This window comes from Gossypium hirsutum, chromosome A13 (genome assembly GCF_007990345.1).
Source record: "Gossypium hirsutum isolate 1008001.06 chromosome A13, Gossypium_hirsutum_v2.1, whole genome shotgun sequence".
Lineage (NCBI taxonomy): Eukaryota > Viridiplantae > Streptophyta > Magnoliopsida > Malvales > Malvaceae > Gossypium > Gossypium hirsutum.
Genome location: NC_053436.1, coordinates 24,222,010 through 24,242,275, shown reverse-complemented (window position 1 = coordinate 24,242,275; position 20,266 = coordinate 24,222,010). Strand labels below are relative to the sequence as shown.

The 20,266-nt window shown below is 33.9% G+C and overlaps 2 long non-coding RNA genes across 2 annotated transcripts; both read left to right on the top strand.

The window, feature by feature from the left end:
* The first annotated feature begins 6,874 nt into the window (after window positions 1-6,874).
* Window positions 6,875-8,133, top strand: LOC121212378 (uncharacterized). The gene is made up of 2 exons (XR_005907441.1): window positions 6,875-7,412; window positions 7,897-8,133. It is a non-coding gene; the product is annotated as an uncharacterized lncRNA (long non-coding RNA).
* Window positions 8,134-16,793: 8,660 nt separating this feature from the next.
* Window positions 16,794-18,053, top strand: LOC121212377 (uncharacterized). Its single transcript, XR_005907440.1, has 2 exons — window positions 16,794-17,328; window positions 17,814-18,053. It is a non-coding gene; the product is annotated as an uncharacterized lncRNA (long non-coding RNA).
* The last annotated feature ends 2,213 nt before the right edge of the window (window positions 18,054-20,266 follow it).

The window sequence follows — 20,266 nt, the reverse complement described above, 5'->3', positions numbered from 1 at the left end:
TTTACCTTTCCACTTCTTCAAGAGTGTTTTCCATCAAACTATTGAAATCTCGATGGATGTTCTGATAATATGCACATGTGCAAAATTACCCATTGAGGTACATAATAAAAAGACACCCTTGAGTCATATATTTTATTGTAGGATTACCAGTCCAAGCTAAATCCTATCCGTAGCATATGCTCTAAAGAACTTAATATGGATTACCCGTCCAGACTAAATCCAATTTTTAGTCTAACTCAAAAGGTCTTACATTAGAATTACCTGTCCGAGCTAGATTCTATTTGCAACATATGTACTATTATTTTCGACCAATCAAAATTCAACATTCGACAGGGACTCGATAATTTTTCCATACTACACAACTTAAAACTATATCAATATGTATATATATCATCTCATACATAACAAAAAAATCATACAATTCAATTGAAACGTATTAATATACAATTTTAAGTTACACAAACTTACTTTGAAAATGGTTCGTTTTTGAGTTTCTACTAATCCGAAACCTTTTGCTTTCATCAATCTAATTTGGTGTTTGGTTTTTTCAGATCTATATGGATAAATTTAACTATTAATCTATCACATTGCAATCACATTTGCGTTCTATTACGTCCTAGGCAAAATTATCATTTTGCCTTTATTCATTTCAAAAATTTTGATTTTGTCCCTCGGCTCGAAAAATGAATTTCACGAAATTTAACCCTCTTTACAAGCCTAGCCAAAATTCATTTACTACATTTATAGCACATACATTTCACAAATTTCAGAATTTTCCATAGATATTACCACTTTTTCATTTTAGTCCCTAAATCAAGTTTTCATCAAAATTTTTTTTGTAAAAGTTGTTTGTCTATGAACAAACTTTCATTTTCTAATTTTAAGCATATTCATCCATGACCCAAATTTTATACCTTGATAAGTTTTCAAATTAATCCCCTAAATAGAGACATTAGGTTATCCCGATTCCAAAAATAAAAAAATTATTAAAAACGAGACTTGATTTCATACCTTATTGAGCTTGAAAAGTTTTCATCCTCTCTCTTAGGGTTTCCATAGAAATTTTGGGGGTGAAGATGAATAGAAAAGATGATGATTCTATTTAAGTATTTGTCATCTTTTTATTTTAGTGATTTCCAATTTGGTTCCTAGCTATTTTAAATTTTTCCATAGATGAGTCATTAAAATATCTACTAACTACCCTTCAATGATCTAACTACCATATAAGGACCTTAAGATTTAAATTCCATAGCTAATTGATACCTATAGCTATTAGAACCCAAATTTTTCATTTTATGCAATTTAGTCCTTTACCTAATTAACCACACAATCGATAAAATTTTCGCATCAAAATTTTTGCATCGAAATTTTTATGTGACCTTTCTATCCTGATGCCAACCATAAAATAAAATAAAATAAGATAAAATAAATTTTTAAATTTTTAGCTCGGATTTGTGGTCCTGAAACCACTGTTCTGATCTCACCGAAAATGGGCTGTTACATGACATGCCCATGTCTCAGGCCGTGTGGGCATTCGATATGAGGCACACAACTGTGTCCCAGATCGTGTCCTTACCCACGTAACTCTCTAACTTGGGTCACACTGCTAGCCACATGACCGTGTGCTAGGCTGTATGGTCAATTTAATTTTTAAAAATTAGGTGTAGGATTCACACAACCAAGACACACACCTGTGTTCTAGGCCATGTGTCACACACTACTAAGACACAGGCCCATGTCTCTACCTGTGTGCCTAATTATGAGCATTCTGTTTCTAAACTTTAAGATGGAGGGGACACACGACCAAACCACATGCCCATGTGCCAGGCCTTTTGTCACACACGATCTAGACACATGCCCGTGTGGAAAAAATAAGGTCATTTCTTAGCCTTATTTCTCACCCAAATTTAACCTTCAACCTACAACAACATTTGCATACATTTTCCAATCAATTCAAGTAATATAAATCAAGCAACCTTCAATATCATGTATAATATAACATCCTTATATAAATTCATGTGTTTAAACTTTCCTTTTTGTAAAATATTTAAGCTTACCATAATTCAATTAACCATACCAAACATATATATGTTAATTATAATGTAACCTTATAAAAATGTACCAAAACATACCATCACTAGCTATTCCAATGGCTAGATTACAAACATCCACTTGCATGCCAACATTGGTAAAATTAGCCTATACATGCCATTGTACCAAAATAAGTTTACTATTTATACCAAAGCAAGTTGTAGGATAGTGTGAAGATGCTCCGATCGATCTCTAACCTTTACGAGCTTCTAAGCATTATAAAATAGAGGAAATAAAACCTAGTAAGCATTTAATGCTTAGTAAGTTTTTATAACAGAAATTAAACTTACCAATATCATTCATTAAAATAAGCATTCAATAACATGCTTCCCAAAAATTAGCAATTTGCCTAATCACATACACTTAATTAAGTAAGTTAGTCACATACGTCATGTACATCAAATAAACATGGATGAGCTCATCATGCTACAAACTTTCAAGTATTTCTGAAGTATTCGATACACACTTATTTTAATTTCATAATTTTTCATGTCAAGAATTTATTCCCTTGAATTATTGAAATATCGATGGATACTCAGGTAGTATACACAAGGTATACAAATCAGTTGATACGAGCACGCCCTACGAACTTTATCGAGCAAGTCTGTCAAGACGAGAATTGACATGTTGGGAAGCTGATCCCAGCTCGTTTCCAGTTCCACGAGCTCCGTCCAGTTCAAATCCAGCTTATTGGAGCTCAATCCAACTTGCCTGAGTTAAACCGAGCTCACTCCTAGCTCATATTCAGCTCACGAGCTAAACCTTAGCTCAACTTCAGCTTAGGAGTTTAATCCCAGCTCAACTTTAGCTTAAGGGCTAAAGCTTAGCTCATTTTAGCTCAAACCCGGTTTTAGACTTTAATGCATTAAATAAAATCTGAACATAATTATTTAAGCATCAAATTTGATTTATATTAATATTTGTTTTAATATGTCATAGTTATTACATATTTTAATTATGTTCACATTGTAGCCGATTTAATGCATGACATTAATGTATTTACATGATGTCTCATAATTTGATTTTACTTTTTTTTTGTAGATACAATGATCAAGGACGGCATAATATATGGATGAAGAAACATCTCTTTTGGGCATTCCATACTCATGAATGAAGAAGTATTAAATGCTGGTGCATGTACAGCTAGATGCAAGGTTTCTACAAATTCATGCATGTGTCGAATGCATGTATGGACATTAAAGGCTAGTCCATGAATGGATCAAATGCATGGGATGATAAAATGCATGAATGGCTTAAGTGCATGTATGGTGGCTGTCTCCTAACTTTCCAAGGCACTTATTCGGCCAAGAAGTAACTGCTAACTAATTCTATGTTGACCATAGAGCTCCTTGAACATGTTCACGCTTTGAATTGACCTATAAGCTACTACACATGCATGGATGGGTTCAAGAACGCCCAAAGGAAGGAATTAACTCAATAATTCAACACATTGATTGAATTAAGTGCATGCACAAAGGGGAGAACGAATTTACTAGGTTCATGCTGCCATTTATGAACCTACATACCATTAAAGTGTTTAATTATGAAGATACATGTTCCATACAAGTACATGAATGTCCCAAGGAGATGAATGCAACCTTTGGTGCACATACAAGTCACTTGAAGCCTTTCTTTATGACTAAGCATTCATGCACACACTTAGAGGGAAGAAAGTTTCCATTCAACTAGTGCATGAATCTGCCGATTTTATGAACTATTTTAATACATTAGTGTGAACGTTTTTATTATTGTGTGAACACCTAGATGCGGAATTTGAATGGTCATCTATGTGCCTATAAATATTTGTTTTCTTTCATTTGTAAAGGGGTTTTTTTGAACTTTGTTTTATTGTTTCTTTGTTAATGAAACTATTTGGAGAGGATCTTTCTCCCATATTTCGTTGAAGACTTGTTGGCCTATCTAGTTCTTAGTTGGTGTCAACCTTGTTCTTCTTTTTAACTTATCGCTCAACCGAGTTTGGCGTTCACCCTTATACCGAGGTTCCTACTTTGCTAAGTAGCGGGTCGAGGTTTATCACTTTCATCCTCCACCTTGAACGCCTATAAGCATTTGGGTCGATATTTTCTAATATCGGTTCCTGCTTGCTTTTAAGAACTCTTTCTTCCATATCCATTGTCGAAACCATCCCATGATTTAAAAAATTTTAAATTTAAGAAAAGTGGGAAATCGACTTTTGAAAAACAGAAATATGGAGACGCCACCAATCTTTTGTTTTGGTGTGATCAGATCACCTAAAAATGAGGTTAGTTTAATAAAACATTTTTTGGTTTATTAAAACAGTGATTTTGGTCTACAAACTTTTGAGAAAACGGGTTCAAGAGTCGGTTACGCTTAAGGATTAACACCCTCACTATGCCCAAAATTGGTACCGAATCGATTAAGTACTGTCCTTATGTCTAAAATTAAAAAGTTTTTGAAATGTGGTTCGTTTTTTTACCGTTTGAGTAACCCGAGTTGGTTGTCAAAATCTTCTTGTTTCGATGTCCGAAAGTTTATAATTCAAGAATTACAAAAGGATGCTCAATTATTTGGTCTAACGGAAAATCGAAACCCAACGTAGTAGGATACGATTCCTCGAATTTCCAAACATCGACCATTGCCTTACCTTATAAAGTACGTGTGAAATTCCGAGGAGATATTCGATTATTTTGGACAAATGAAAAAGCGCAACCCAGCACGATAGGGCTTGATTCCCAAATCACCAAACATCGAATATCGCCTTTATTTTAAAAGATTTTAGAAAATGTGAGTGAAATTCCGAAGGGATCTTCAATTGTTTCGATCTAATGAAAAAGCACAACCCAGCACGAAAGGGCACGATTCTCAAATCACCAAACATTGAACATCATCTTCGTTTTTAAGTATTTTTTATAAACTTGAGTGAGAATATAAAGGAATGTTCGATTGTTTTGAGCAAACGAGAAATCACAATCCAGCACGATAGGGCATGATTCTCGAATTGTCAAACGCCGAATATTTCCTTTGTTTTAAATGATTTTTAGAAGGTATGCATGAAATTTTGAAGGGATATTTGATTATTTTAAGCAAACGAGAAATTGCAACCCAATACGTTAGGGCACGATTCCGCGAATTGCCAAATATCGCATATCGCCTTTGTTTTAAAGAATTTTTAATAGGCATGAGTGAAATTTCGAAGGGATATTCTATTATTTTGAGTAAACGCAAAATTGAAACCCAACACGTTAGGGCACTATTCCGCGAATTGTCAAAGATCGAATCTCGTCTTCGTTTTAAGGATTTTTATATGATTGATTATAAAACTAGCTTAAAACATATTAGTTTGACTTGAAATATGAGGGAATAATTAATTAGAATTTTTCAAAAAAGGAAGTTGAAAATTGTAATGCGACATTTGTAGGCTAAAGGGAAAATAGAACTTGGGGTAATATGCATACATAAAATGCAATACCAATTAACAAACTTATAACTAAGCATAATTGATCAAGAAAATATAATCAAACTCGTAAACGTGGTTGACAAATGATTTATATAAGAAATAAAACAATAGATAGATGATATACGCCAATAATAAACATGGCACATTATAAGTCAACCAACATATCATATACGAAAACAAAATGGAGTTTAGAGGTCGATATGGTATAAGACATTTTCAAAATAGATGGGTGAACACATGATATATGATATAAGATAATATATAAAGTAAATTTATGAAATCTTTATATATAGATAATCATTGGGTATAATTATTGATAAAAAGAATGAAATTAATATTGTATAAAAAAAAGAAGTAAACATATAAGTTATATAAATAGCAAAATATATATATAAAAAAAACATAAGGATAATATGAAATACAATAAATTATATGATTTAAAAGGGTTCTTAAAAACATTATACGCATAAATAATTTTTAAAGAGGATATATATACATAGAAAAATATTTACACAAAGATATATGAAAATAATAACATGTACCATAGTAAAAATAATTTAATATGTGCCATATAAATGTGGAAAAATGTTAAAAATAATTATATGTCAAAATATCATTTAATTAAAATATGAATTATAGAATTAACCTAGTTTTATCATAAATTATATACATAATAAATAAAAAATGCAAGTAATTACAAGTTTATTAAAATCTATATGTATAAGAATATCAAAGCTTTAATAATAGATGCAAATAAAATATAAGTACAAAACATATGTTTAATAATAATTTAAATAATATACTAAATATGAATAAATTATAATTCATGGCAAGGTATTACTTATATGATAGATTTTTTATTTAAAACTTTTGTTTAAAAATAAATATATGTGAAATTATATTATCATCATACCATTTTACTTAAAACTATTTAAAAGAGAAATTAAATAAGATACTTGGATAACATAATATGGAGACACGTGTTCAAAATAGCAATTTTATGAATACAAAGATAGATTTTCCAAAACAGTATCATACGTACATAAAGACTTGCGAATTAAACATAAATTAAGAAATATTTTAAATAATTTATGTATATAAATATATTAACAACACTTATTAATAGTGTATTAAAACAATATAATACATAAAAAAATATTACAACATGCAAAATAATAGTTATTATAAAAAACTTAAACTAATGATTAACATACAAAAACATATAAAATATTTAAAGAAATAGGATACATAATGTGAAAAAAAAACAATCTAAAAATAATTGTACAAATGTAACAACCAAAATTATTAACATGGATTAAGGCATACACATACTAAATGTATTAAAAATTAATCAATTGTACAACTGTAAGACCAAATTAATACTGCAATAAAATAGGGAGGATAATTTACAGATAAAGTAATCATAATATGGACCAATGCTCAAAGCGCATAAATGTATAAGGACTGAATTTGTAAATATCTCATGCCTACAATGCCGCAGGAACCGCGGATCAAAGTGAAATAACGCACAAATTAGCAGGCCAAATTTTAAAACACAAGGTAGGCAAATTTGACGCAAATTGAAGGCTGTGCGCAAGGGGAAGGACTTGTTGCATAAATAGACCATTTTAGGTGCAAAAGGCTCCCCCCACCCTTCTTACACGGTACCATTTCAAAACTTTTATAAAAGCAAACAATTCCTCCCAAAAAAATGAAACAATCGGTCCTTTTGAAATTGAAACCCTAGCCTCTTTTTAATCTCTCATTTGGCCGACCAAAACTCTCCCCCAATCGCCACACTATCATTGTAATAGATGACTAGCAATGAGTTGGGCTTAATTTCGAAGAGGAAGATGCAACTCTGACAACCCGATTGATTCAGGTGAGTGTTTCTTTATCCCAATACTTTTTATTCTATATTAAAATGAGAAATGAAAGAAAGAAAATCACCAAAGAACGATGCAAATCCTGCTCCAACAAAAAGAACAAAAGAAGGATAATCACCTTCTACCGAAAAACTCTTTTTTTTTTATTCCTTTCTCTTATTTTCTATACATGTATGCGTAAAAAAGGGATCCCCTCTTTTTGTGTGTGTATCTTAGTAAAAAAGGATAAAAACTAGGCGAGAAAATAAAGAGAAAAAATAAGAATCAGAACAGCGAAAAAATGAACCACCTTCAAAAATATTTTTTTATACTCGATTGATTGGTGTCCGTTCGTAGTTTTTACAAAAGGAAAGGTTCTTGGCTTTATAGCCAAACCAAATAAAACGACAAAGAAAAATACAATTCCTTTTCTTTTTTCATTGCTCTGCTTGTTTTTTTGCTATTGCTGATGTGGTCGTCCTTTCTTGTCTTTATTTGCAGGTACGGAGGCAACGTGGTGGGGGTAGCTGGCGCGTACTGAGGCTGCTGGTGGTGTCGACGTGGAGGCGCCATTCATGGTAGTGCTGGAGGCTACTGTGTTCCTTGCTGCTAGGGTTCCGGAACATTGATAATTTGGGCTTTTCGGGCCTATTCTAGTAGTTGGGCCATAATTTTTGTAATTGGACGATAAACTGGGCTACTATTGACATTTGGATTTTTATATTATTGTATTTTTCATTTTTTTTGTGGTTTTGTTTGATTTGTGTTTGCACGGGCCTGGGCCAAAATTGGGCATTACAGCTGCCCTTCTTTGCTCATTATCGTGTAACGAGAATAGAGTAAAGACTATAAAAAGGCCAATTTTTCATGGGCCAGCTGAGTTTCGACTCTTCTTGGCGCTTCTTTCCTTCAAGTATCTTCAATATGCTCCACTGCAACTATTCGTAGCTCTGACCTATTCCACTGCAACTTGAGGTTTATGGCTTTAATCTATTCTTCTGCGATTAGCTTGATCTGTTCTATTGCAGCTTCAGAGAGATAAAATCTGTAATTTTTAGCCTACTCTACTACAATATTAGGGAGCTAGGATGATGGCTTAAATCTGCTTCGCTGCAATATCAGGAAGCTTAGATTCGCCAAATTCGATCTGCTCTCTGTCAACACAAAGATGCCAAATCTGCTATCTTCGATCTGCCCTCTAACAATACAGAGATGTCAAATCTGCTCAATGTAAATACGTGAAAGCCAAATCAACTATGTCTTTGATCTGCTCCTTGCCTGATACAAAGATGCCAAATCATCATGGATCTGCTTCAACGTAAACACGTGAAAGCCAAATTAGCTATGTCTTCGATTTGCTCCCCGCCTGATACAGAGATGCAAAATCATCTTGGATCTACTTCAACATAAACACGTGAAAGCCAAATCAGCTATGTCTTCGATCTGCTCCCCGCCTGATACAGAGATGCCAAAACTGCTATCTTCGATCTGCTCTCTACCACTACAGAGATGCCAAATCTGTTATGCTCGATCTGCTCTCCGCCGCTACAGAGACGCCAAATCTGTTATATTCGATCTTCTCTCTGTCGCTACAGAGACGCCAAATCTGTTATCTTCGATCTACTTTCCGCCGCTATAGAGACGCCAAATCTGTTATCTTCGATCTGCTCTCCGCCGCTATAGAGATGCCAAATCTGTTATCTTCGATCTGCCCTCTGACAATACAGAGATGCCAAATTTGTTATCTTCGATCTGCTCTCCGCCGCTACAGATACGCCAAATCTATTATCTTCGATCTGCTCTCCGCCGCTATAGAGGCGCCAAATCTGTTATCTGCTTCAAGGAATGTCAGACTGCCATGCTTTAGCTTGTTACCCTATTGTTTAGGGGATTAAGGAACATCAATCCTCATTGTCCCTTGAAGGACTCAACCTGTATAATGCGTATGAGTTCATGCCTAATGATTAGGATGTCATGACTCGATTGAGCCAAATGCTCCTATGAATGACGTTTGTATGGATGCAAAATGTCATTTTTAATGCTTGATTTGATATTACTCGTCGTTCACTGAGGTTTTATTGTTGACGTATTATTCTGTTGTCTTGTTTAGCTGGCATTCTTAATAGAAAACTCGAAGAAACAATCTCATCTGCTTGACAATGTTGCCCCACTCAAACTTTATGGAGTTTTTGCTTATCCAACCTACTGCAACTCAGAGTATAGGATTTGTTTCATCTTTAATCAATTTGATCTATTACACCATTCCTTGGGTGTAATGACCCATTGTATATGCTCGATGAATGCAGAATATCATTTTTCTTTTCTCGAGAATGAACCCCCTTAGTTGACATTGCTCGTCATTTGTCGAGGTTGTATCACCGACGAAATATCTTGCCTTTTCATTCTACTGATATCTTTGACAGAAAATTCAAAGAGATAGTCGCAATTTAGAAACATTTTCAACCTTTAGGCTTGGTGAGTTCTAAATGATGGTCGTGTTTCAGGTTCCTATGTTGTTTAGAAGCTTCTAGAGTAATATGCAGAACCCCTTTTGCGAAGGTATTATTAGTCCATTAATCGTTATTTCAATGCAAAATGCTTGAAAAGGATCAAAACAATGGTCAAGAAGGGAATTGATTAGTAGGGTAGCTCAAAATAAATAGATTAATCAAAAATTGCAAATACAATAAAAGGCAATTAACTCAACATGAATAAGTTAATTAATGATAACGATGCAATAAGAAGGAAGTTTATTGGGACGTATTCTGAAAAGAATAAGGTAATCAAAGATAACAAATTCAAAATGAGCAAAATGGAAACTAGGTGCCCCAGATATCGCAACTTGAGCTTCTCTGTACCAACTTCTTGAGGACCTTTCTGAGCTTAATATGTGTTTAGGGGATCCGGGGTACTTTGTCGATGCCCCAAGACGTAGCATACTTCTTCATTGTTAATTCAGGCATAGCAAGACTACTGTATGCCCTACTTTGATTCAAATTTGAGCTGCCCTTTTCAGTTTTTCAACTCAAAATACCCTCGGTCTCCAGGCGCCCTTTGCGGGTTTTCACCTTGGCCTCTCCTTTTCTTTTCTTTTCTTCTTTTTCTTCTTTATTTCTTTCTTTTCTTTTCTTCTTCTTTTCTCTTCTTTTTTTTTGAAGATCTCAAAGCATCATTTGACGGTTTTTGCCGTGGCCTTTCACTTTCCTTGGAAGTCCTTTTGTGTAAAAATGAACTTTTCAGTGCCAGGTCCCCCTCATGGAATCCTCTAGGAAGAACCTTTTCGATGTAAGCTTGCATCATTCATTTCTGGTACATTGGGCCATGTCATATGGCTTTCAACCTCCTTTCTTCAAATTCAACTGATCATATCGGGGTTAGATCTATTCTGCCTAATCCAACTTCAGCTAAGACTTGACCAAAAGAAATCTTGCTTTCAAAATCGTTTCGAACAATGTGTTGCCCCGACGAAGGTTCTGGCAGACGTTCGACGAATATAGAGGGTAAATGATAACTTCTTTATGCCAGTATTTACAAGACTTAGTCATTTTTCACTATGACTTTTGCTCTATTGTTTGTTTTTCCCTTTTTTTGAACTTTTGTCTTTCTTTTTGGCTACTTTTACTGCACTGTGATATAGTGTCTGATCTTTGAGCAAACTGCAAACTTTTGAGATTGTGCAGTTGTATTTGAAAGTGATCCTTTCTGACATTACTTGTCAGCAACCCCACATTTTTTTTGAATTTTGGCGACTATTGATCTTGTAATTATTGACATATGAAGCGACCCTCACCCCCTTCGTGAAGTAATCAATGACTGCCAAGATGAATTGATGAGAATGGCCTGATAACATCCTTGCCTCATATAGAGAAAATCTGTGAGGAAATGAATGTGGCTTTAACCAATGTAATCCCCTTCCATGGTGGATCAACAATACCTAAACCTCATGATTAGCGTGGCTACCATGAAACCTTTGACACGTGTCCTTCTGGAACTGTATAGACATTTTGTATCATCCACAGATCTTAATATCAAATATATCTCGTCATGATTATGTGAAAATATCTTTTAATTTCTTGAAGTAACTTAAAGACAATTCATTTTGTCCCTGTGGTGACTCAGGTTTCAACCTTTGCCCCTTGTTCACAATGTCCATTGACCCTTCGTAAAGTAGGATCAGTTTTTTCATCTTGTTCTACCGTCCTTAACAAATCGGGAAATAAGTCACAATCTCTGTCATCTTCAAGGTCTTGAGATCCCTCTAGACACATATCTTTCTTAAAGAGAGACTCGGAATTAGTGACAGCGTCGCTCACGTCGATGTCTGGAGACCTGTTATAGGTACGAAGGCATATTCCAATAAATGATTCTAAGGATGATTATTTGTATGGTATGATCATAAATGAAATAATCTAAGAATAATCGTTTGTACAGTATAAAATGGAAAGAATAAAAGAAAATTTACTCAAACATGCATTTCATTGAAATAAAGATTTTGGATATAAGCCTATTTCACAAAAGGATTCTTGTTGCTTCTAGGCTTAAAACAACAAGTATGTTTTGAATATTACTCTAGATTAGCTCTTAAAAATACAAGGATCTCTTTCACAGTCCCATTTTTTAAAACACCCTAAGTACGTAAGGTTAGAAGCTTGAAAAAGTCTACTCCCGAGTTCCCTCTTCTGATACGTCGTTGATGTTTGGGTTCCCTAATACTAGGCCTTGCATTAGAGTTTCGAGCTCGATGCACCCTTAAATCTCATGCCCCAATCCAGCATGGAACTCATAATGTTCGCCTCTTTAACAGAAAGGTTGGATAACCGATTTCCCGCTCCAGAGGGATCATTGAATTTTACGATACCCAAATTGGTGAGCTTTTCGACAATCTTTTTAAAAGCGGTACAGTTCTCAATGGAATGCCCTGTGATTCTCGCGTGGTATTCACATTGGCTGCTTGCATAGTACCATTTAGGATATGGGGGCAATATAGGTTTCATGTAAAAAGGGGATACGACATGTGCGTCGAACAAAACGCGGTACAACTCTCCGTACGTGATTGGAATGGGCATGTATTGGGGTTTTTCTGAGCTCGATCTTCGATTGGGTTCTTGCCTTGAGGAGGCCTGATGGCTGGTAGTTACTGACCTTGTTCGGCCTACTATAATCAGCTCCGAACGACCCTTGTTATACCTACTCGTACTATTTACCTTCTGGGCCTTTAAAGTCTACTCTCCCCTTGCCTTCGTTTTTGCCAGAACAACTGGCTTGGCTTGATCATTTTTCGGGTTAAAACCTGAACCCCTCGAGAAGCTAAATAGTGCTGATGTATCCGTCTGATATTGGTGTCCGATAACAATGGGTACCCCTTGCATGTCTGGTTGGGTCGGAACGCTTATTGGGGCAAAGCCTGGGGAATAGATGATCCCTTCAACATCATCCTCATTATTGACCACTGGGCCACTCCTTTTTTCAAATTCTCTGGCCAGTAAATGGGTTAACTGGCCCATCATATTTCTTTGGAGTTCTAGCATTTCTCACATATCTTGTTGAATTTTGATCAATTGCTCTTGCATCTGTATTTTCTTTTGCTCCATTCTCTCCAATCTTTGGTCCATATCTTTTGTCGGTTCTGAAATAATTTTACCTAATTAGGGTCATTTTAGGGAAATCTAATGCAAATAATGCAATGCAATGTAAATGATGCAATGCAATGCAAATGCATGGGATGAATGCAAAGGAAAGAAAGATGTTGATTTTGAATTCAATTCCCCTAGAACAACTTTTCAATAAAACAAATTCTTTTTCATAAAACGGATTATGTATACAGCCTTGCTTTCGTTTTCCTGGCGAGGGAACTGATCCCCGTGAAAGTCAAATCTCGCAAGCTTCAAATGCATGCCTCTACTGGATCTTTTTTGCTTGATCAGGCCACGAATTACTATCCTCGCGATGTTGATTAGCTCCTTTAAGAAAGTCAGGACGCGATGGCTTTTGGATAATCTTTATCGGCTTGAATCCTTAGGTAAAGTCTTGTTTTCCTCCATGAACTGTTAGCCTTCTTCTGTCGTGTTCACTTGGACCAAATTCGGACAACCGTATTGTAACTCGCGTTATTAGGAAATTCGTTTTCTTATGACAAATTGTTCTATTTAGCAATTGAATACGATCAACACCTCCTTTTTATGATGATGTAATGCAATGTAGTCATGAACAAACAAAAACAAAACACATTAGTACAGAAATAAACAAATGACAAAGTACCTAATCGGGTGATCACTAGGGATTCGGAGTGGCTCTACCCGGGGTAAGTTCCTAGGTCTCTCTATATGTGGCTCGGTTCTAGGGATAAGGTACCCGAACCAGCAGATTTCTCAATCCTCACCCATTATAGGCATATATAGATCGAGTTCGGTTCGGGGGGATACATTTCCCTATGACCATGCGGAGATGAAAATCTCACGAAATCATAGGTACAGATGTACCCCGGAAGCAATCCACTAGCCCATGCGGAGGTGAAAACCTCACAAAAGTGTAGTTTCTTACTCCCACTTAGAAGGTGTGACCATAGTGGTCATGCAATGAAATGCAGTACTATTCTACAAGACCCGCACCAAAACAATCATACAATCGAACGCAATCGAAAGATACATGATTTTTAAAATACATTTTCAGTTTTTGACAAAAGGACAGTAAATAATAAATTTTTATGGCTCGACTCTCAAGTCCCCAGCGGAGTCGCCAAGCTATCGAAACCATCCCACGATTTAAAAAATTTTAAATTTAAGAAAAGGGGGAAATTGACTTTTGAAAAACAGAAATATGGAGTCACCACCGATCTTTTGTTTTGGTGTGATCGGATCACCTAAAAATGAGGTTAGTTTAATAAAACATTTTTTGGTTTATTAAAACAATGATTTTGGTCTACGAACTTTTGAGAAAACGGGTTCGGGAGTCAGTTACGCATGAGGAAGGATTAACACCCTCGCTACGCCCAAAATTGGTACCGAATCGATTAAGTACTGTCCTTATGTCTAAAATTAAAAAGTTTTTGAAATGTGGTTCTTTTTTATAATGTTTGAGTAACCCGAGTTGGTTGTCAAAATCTTCTTCTTTCGATGTCCGAAAGTTTATAATTCGAGAATTACAAAAGGATGCTCAACTATTTGGTCTAACGGAAAATTGAAACCCAGCGTAGTAGGATACGATTCCTCGAATTTCCAAACATCGACCATTGCCTTACCTTATAAAGTACGTGTGAAATTCCGAGGAGATATTCGATTATTTTGGACAAATGAAAAAGTGCAACCCAGCACGATAGGGCTCGATTCCCAAATCGCCAAACATTGAATATCGCCTTTATTTTAGAAGATTTTAGAAAATGTAAGTGAAATTCCGAAGGGATCTTCAATTGTTTCGATCTAATGAAAAAGTGCAACCCAGCACGACAGGGCACGATTCTCAAATCGCCAAACATTGAACATCGTCTTCATTTTTAAGTATTTTTTATAAACTTGAGTGAGAATATAAAGGAATGTTCGATTGTTTTGAGCAAACGAGAAATCAGAATCCAGCACGATAGGGCATGATTCTCGAATTGTCAAATGTCGAATATTTCCTTTGTTTTAAATCATTTTTAGAAGGTATGCATGAAATTTTGAAGGGTTATTTGATTATTTTAAGAAAACGAGAAATTGCAACCCAACACGTTAGGGCACGATTCCGCGAATTGCCAAATATCGCACATCGCATTCGTTTTAAAGAATTTTTAATAGGCATGAGTGAAATTTCGAAGGGATATTCTATTATTTTGAGCAAACGCGAAATTGCAACCCAACACGTTAGGGCACTATTCCGTGAATTGTCAAAGATCGAATCTCGTCTTCGTTTTAAAGGATTTTTAAATGATTGATTATAAAACTAGCTTAAAACATATTAGTTTGACTTGAAATATGATGGAATAATTAATTAGAATTTTTCAAAAAAGGAAGTTGAAAATTGTAATGCGACATTTGTAGGCTAAAGGGAAAATAGAACTTGGGGTAATATGCATACATAAAATGCAATACCAATTAACAAACTTATAACTAAGCATAATTGATCAAGAAAATATAATCAAACTCGTAAACGTGGTTGACAAATGATTTATATAAGAAATAAAACAATAGATGATGATATACGCCAATAATAAACATGGCACAATATAAGTCAACCAACATATCATATACGAAAATAAAATGGAGTTTAGAGGTCGATATGGTATAAGACATTTTCAAAATAGATGGGTGGACACATGATATATGATATAAGATAATATATAAAGTAAATTTATGAAATCTTTATATATAGATAAACATTGGGTATAATTATTGATAAAAAGAATGAAATTAATATTGTATAAAAAAGAAGAAGTAAACATATAAGTTATATAAATAGCAATATATATATATAAAGAACATAAGGATAATATGAAATACAATAAATTATATGATTTAAAAGGGTTCTTAAAAACATTATCCGCATAAATAATTTTTAAACAGGATATATATACATAGAAAAATATTTACATAAAGTTATATGAAAATAATAACATGTACCATAGTAAAAATAATTTAATATGTGCCATATACATGTGGAAAAATGTTAAAAATAATTATATGTCAAAATATCATTTAATTAAAATATAAATTATAGAATTAACCTAGTTTTATCATAAATTATTTACATAATTAATAAAAAAATGCAATTAATTACAAGTTTATTAAAATCTATATGTATAAGAATATCAAAGCTTTAATAATAGATGCAAATTAAATATAAGTACAAAACATATGTTTAATAATAATTTAAATAATATACTATATATGAATAAATTATAATTCATGGCAAGGTATTACTCATATGATAGATTTTTTATTTAAAACTTTTGTTTAAAAATAAATATATGTGAAATTATATTATCATACATACCATTTTACTTAAAACTATTTAAAAGAGAAATTAAATAACATACTTGGATAACATAATATGGAGACACGTTTTCAAAATAACAATTTTATGAATACAAAGATAGATTTTCCAAAACAGTCTCATATGTACATAAAGACTTGCAGATTAAACATAAATTAAGAAATATTTTAAATAATTTATGTATATAAATATATTAACAACACTTATTAATAGTGTATTAAAACAATATAATACATAAAAAAATATTACAACATGCAAAATAATAGTTATTATAAAAAACTTAAACTAATGATTAACATACAAATACATATAAAATATTTAAAGAAATAGGATACATAATGTGAAAAAAAAAACAATCTAAAAATAATTGTACAAATGTAACAACCAAAATTATTAACATGGATTAAGGCATACACATATTAAATGTATTAAAAATTAATCAATTGTACAACTGTAAGACCAAATTAATACTGCAATAAAATAGGGAGGATAATTTACAAATAAAGTAATCATAATATGGACCAATGCTCAAAGCGCATAAATGTATAAAGACTGAATTTGTCAATATCTCGTGCCTACAATGCTGCATGGAGCCGCGGATCAAAGTGAAATAATGCACAAATTAGCAGGCCAAATTTTAAAACACAAGGTAGGCAAATTGGACGCAAATTGAAGGCTATGCACAAGGGGAAGGACTTGTTGCATAAATAGACATTTTTAGGCGCAAAAGGCTCCCCCACCCTTCTTACACGGTACCGTTTCAAAACTTTTATAAAAGCAAACAATTCCTCCCAAAAAAATGAAACAATCGGTCCTTTTGAAATTGAAACCTAGCCTCTTTTTAATCCCTCATTTGGCCGACCAGAACTCACCCCCAATCGCCACACCATCATTGTAATAGATGACTAGCAATGAGTTGGGCTTGATTTCGAAGAGGAAGATGCAACTCTGACAACCCGATTGATTCAGGTGAGTGTTTCTTTATCCCAATCCTTTTTATTCTATATTAAAATGAGAAATGAAAGAAAGAAAATCACCAAAGAACGATGCAAATCCTGCTCCAACAAAAAAGAACAAAAGAACGATAATCACCTTCTGCCCAAAAACTCTTTTTTTTTATTCCTTTCTCTTAATTTCTATACATGTATGCATAAAAAAGCGATCCCCTCTTTTTGTGTGTGTATCTTAGTAAAAATGGATAAAAACTAGGCGAGAAAATAAAGAGAAAAAATAAGAATCAGAGCAGCGAAAAAATGAACCACCTTCAAAAATATTTTTTTATACTCGATTGATTGGTGTCCGTTCGTAGTTTTTACAAAAGGAAAGTTTCTTGGCTTCATAGCCGAACCAAATAAAACGACAAAGAAAAATACAATTCCTTTTCTTTTTTCATTGCTCTGCTCGTTTTTTTGCTATTGTTGTTGTAGTCGTCCTTTGCTTGTCTTTATTTGCAGGTACGGAGGCAACGTGGTGGGGGTAGCTAGCGCGTACGGAGGCTGCTGGTGGTGTCGACGTGGAGGCGCCATTCATGGTAGTGCTGGAGGCTACTGTGGTCCTTGCTGCTAGGGTTCTGGAACATTGATAATTTGGGCTTTTCGGGCCTATTCTAATAGTTGGGCCATAATTTTTGTAATTGGACTGTAAACTGGGCCGCTATTGACATTTGGATTTTTATATTATTGTATTTTTCTTTTTTTTGTGGTTTTGTTTGATTTGTGTTTGCACGGGCCCGGGCCAAAATTGGGCATTACATCCATCATTAAACCATTATACATAGCTTCTGTAATATTTTTCTATGAACTTCATTCCAAAAGCGAATTGAACGATACTTTCTCGTAGACGATCTGGCAACTCAGCATACGAATAGACTCTCCCTGAGGTGGTTCGTATCATCAGTGATCTGTCAATTCATGTTCAGGGGTACCTGTTAGGGCACATAATCAGGGAGCACATTCTCAAGCCATATATCAGGATGCTCAGATGGGCCATGTAATAGGACGCTTATCCGGGCTACATAGGAAACTCATAAGAGTTTTAATCAGGGAGCTTATAAAGATTTACAGGTAACTCCGAAGAATTATTATCAGGGAGCACCGGATAAGGTAACAGAAAGTTCAAGTGAGCTATGTGAGGAAGCTCATAAGAGCCTATCTCAGGACACTCACGAAGAGCTGCGTTTGTGTCCGCATTATATGCTGGATCACAACTGATCGAATCATGTAACAGGATGCTCACAAAGAGCTGCGGTAATGTGCAACACATGTAGAATCACTACAGATCAAAATGCTTGCAGGAACTATATAACAGGATGTTCGAGAAGGATTTTAACAGGATGCTCGTCTGAGCTATAATGTCTGCAACATATGCAGGAGTATAATCAATACAGGAAAATTTATTTATCCATCAAATTTCATTATTCAAACGGGACTTATCATTTATTGAGTAATATCAAACATGCGATTAATTTCATACATTAGTAATAACCCATTTTTCAGTGAAATTGGAACACTAGTTTCAGGGCCACAAATCTGATCCGAAAATAAAGTTTATTTTTATTTTATTATATGATCCATATTATGATAGACATGTCGTGTGAAAATTTTGATACTAAAATTTTATCGATTAAATGTTTAATACTGAGAAGGACTAAATCGCATAAAATGCGAAAGTTGAGTTCTAGTAGCTATAAGGATTAAATAGCTATGGAATTCAAAACTAGAGGTCATTATATGGTAATTAGACCATTAAATAAAAGTATGAAGATTTTTGGTGACTCATCCATGGAAATTTAGAAAAAGGGCAAGGACTAAATTGGAATTTGAAAAATATTTAATTAATTAAAAGATGAAAAGAAAATTTCATCTTATTTTCTCATCTTCTTCAACCTAAAATACATGGAAACCCTAGGAGACAGAGAAGAAACTTTCATGGCTTAGTTGGGTAAGTTTTCTTATCCCATTTTTAGTAATTTTGATATTTTTGAAACTAGGATAGCTTAATCTATCTATTTGGGGGATTAATTTGAAAAGATTTCAAGGTATGAAATTTGCATCATGGATGAATATGCTGAAAATTAGATATTTATGGTAGAAAATGAAAGGTTGTTGATAGATAAACAACTTTTACAAAGTGATTTTTGATGAAAACATGATTTAGGGATTAAAATGTAAAATTGTGAAATTGAAGAAAAATGTCGAATTTTTATGAATGCATGTGCTGTAAATTTTGTAAAGGGATTTTGGTTAGGCTTGAAATAGGGATTAAATTGCACAAGTTTCATTTTCCGAGCCTAGGGACGAAATTGGAATTTATGGAAAGTTAGGGGCAAAATGGTAATTTTTCCTAGGACGTAAATTGAGTCCAAATGAGTATGAAATATGAGAAATTGATGATTAAAGCTATTTATATAGATCCAGACAACTCACATTTGAGGTTAGATCGAGAAAAAGAAAAGGTTTTGGATTTGTAGATTACATACGTGAACAAGTGTCGAGGTAAGTTCGTGTAACTTAATCGAGCCAGTAATTATGTTAAATTAAATGTTGTGATTGTATGAAATGTGGTTATTATTTATGTGATTTAATGTTACAAGATGAAAAATTAATACATGCTTGAAAATGGTGAAAAAGGGTTATGTCTCGATTGAATATTGAATTCCGATGAACATATGTGCTTTCCCGAAATGAATGAGGTCTTGCATTTTTTACTAATCGAATTTAGCTCAGATGAGTAATCCTATTGACCTCATTATAAAAAGGATTTAGCCCGGATAGGTAATCCTGATGTAAACCCTCTAAGCATATGTTACAATTAGGGTTTAGCTGGATTGGTAATCCTAATTGACCTCTTCTGAGCATATGTTATATAAAGGATTTAGTTTGGACTGGTAATCCTATTATACGTCATG